Here is a 2,608-nt window from a genome sequence, read left to right as displayed (position 1 = left end):
GGGTTCTTAGTAGGGAGCTTGGGCTCCTAGTAGGGAGCTTGGGTTCTTAGACTGCAGGTTACCTTTGGTGCCTGTGTTTTGGGAGCTCTGCTGCCCCGAGCTGCTTGCTTTTGCTACGTGTCGGGTGATTGCGAGGTCGGGCCAAATTTCCCTTCATCACTTAGCAAACATCAAAAGAACCTAGCTTCTCTCTTAGATCCCTAAGGCTATGTTTGGTTTGAAGGAAAAGGTAGGGAAAGGAAGGGAAAGACGAGGAAACCTATACAAAGTTCGTAAAGGTTTCTTTACCTTTCCCTACCTTTACCTTTCCCTACCTTTTCCTTCAAACCAAACATAGCCTAAATGTATTGTCCTAGAGATTTGTAGGATTTCTTGTAAATTTAAACACTACATACCCCCCTTTTCTTTGTTTCCTTTAACGTAGTTTTTTTTGTACATTTGCACATTCACACTGACACACTTACATAAATATTAGTTTTAGAATCATGCTTACCCATTAGAGGAAGGATAATATGTATGTGCTTCTAGACATTGATGCTAATATGCTCCGTTAAAATCCTTCAAATCGGCCACCAATCAAAGAAGCCTATTCCACGGATGGAGGCTTAGAGACTAGCAATCTTGTTGAAGCTTTTGAGTTTAGAACCCTCTTATAATCTCATGCATTGCACCTAGAATACTCAAACATAGTAGTCTTTGCTTTTTAGAATACCCAATGAATGTAGGTATGTTACTAGTATCTAGACAATGATTGATCTACCATTATTTTGAAGTGGAAAACTCAAACTTATAATGACAAAGAGAAGGGGACTCAGAAGGGCCCCTGTTTTGACATCTAAAATAGGAACAAAAAAATATACTTATTAACATAGGGCAAGTGAGTGGGGAAGGCTTTTGAGGTGGCAACTTGAGAAAGGTGGGAAGGGGAGAGGGGACTGATGAGGTGTCTTTCTGAGAGAGCAAGAAACAGTATAATGAAGAGTTCTAGGAGTTTTCTGTTGGGTCATGGAGAAAGGAGAGGCTATATAACATGGTCATCCTTATTTTAATATATAATAATAGATTTTGTTAAATTTTGTGTCTGTATGCAATTTAAACAGAAAGCACATTAATAATTCTAACTAAATTTTAAAATAACAATATTTAAAGATAATATTTTATAAATTAATATAATAAATAATCTATAAAATCTGTATTTATATACAAGGATGATTTGTAATATCAAGAACTTTATACAAAAAAATACTATTGGATAATTATTTTAATACTTAAAATTTCTAAATTTTCACGTGATATGCATCTTAAAATTTTAATGTATTCTCATAAATTATTAAAAATATTTTAAATTACATTAATAAGTAATAACAACATATTTATTATTTACAAAAAAATAAATATTACTTACAAAATATTGAAAAATGTAATATTAAATGGAATTCATCAAATCCAACAATCAACATTTATTTCAAATTTTTTTTATTTCATAAAATTTATAAAAATAAAATATTTATAATGGAATAATTATTTTACAAATTAAAAATTATGAATTTGTATATGATATGTATCTTATAAATTTAATATACTTTAATTCAAGATTATATTTTTATAAATTATTCATTTTCATTTGAAAATTTAATATTTAGTTGATTTTTTGTTAATATTAAAAAAATAAAATAGTAAAACATACATTTTTAATTTGCATTTTGTATAATATCTATGCATCCCTATATATTAATTGTAATATATTTCATCATATATACCATTAAAATATACATTTTCTAGGTATTTACATACTATTTGTGACTATTTTGATCTTAAATATAGTGTTATTAATGTATTCATAGAGTTTGTATGTATTTCCCAAGTATATCCATGTCTTTCCATATTTATTATTTGTATGCATACATTTCCAAAGTGTATCCGTATCCCTATCCATATTTCAGTTGTCTAATACGATAGTCAATTCCGATACTTTAATCTTTGGCTGCAATATGCATCAGGTTGGTATAAAAAGTGCTTTACGAGGAGCAACCAATATATAGCAAGGTATATGACTATTTTGATAGATTACATATATATTCCCATGTAATTATGAAACTGTCATTAACAACCATCATATAGCAATGTAGAAATAATGTCTTGATTTTTGGCATAAACAATTTATTTTATAAATAGAGATGTTTGTATCATGAGATTCATTGGATTCTTCATTATAGTTGAAAAGCACATTTCAATTAATGTGTTATTACTTTCTATGTAAAGAGTGATCTTTCACTGATGCAACTGTAAAATCTCAGGGGCTAATAGAGATGTGGATTCATGTTTGAGTACAAAAGTTGTTACATAAGGTTATGTTTATATCAAATACACTTTCCAACCACAAAATTAGGCCATTAATCGATCCAGTATAATTTCAAGCTGACAAGCGTAAGACAAAGATTCTAGTCTAAGTACAGATACTTTGTGCTTGACAATCAAAGTTGTTGGGTATCAAATCATCCCCATCACCCAAACCTTTTCTTACTCTAAATTACTTTCAATATTTAAAAAGGAAGAAGATTGCATATAAAATGCTAAAATTAAAAGAAACCAAAAACTAAGACAAGTA

Source organism: Nelumbo nucifera, chromosome 5 (genome assembly GCF_055504915.1).
Source record: "Nelumbo nucifera cultivar China Antique chromosome 5, China Antique-T2T, whole genome shotgun sequence".
NCBI classification, from domain to species: Eukaryota; Viridiplantae; Streptophyta; class Magnoliopsida; order Proteales; family Nelumbonaceae; genus Nelumbo; species Nelumbo nucifera.
The sequence above is the reverse complement of the archived record's forward strand: the minus strand, read 5'-3'. Positions refer to the sequence as shown.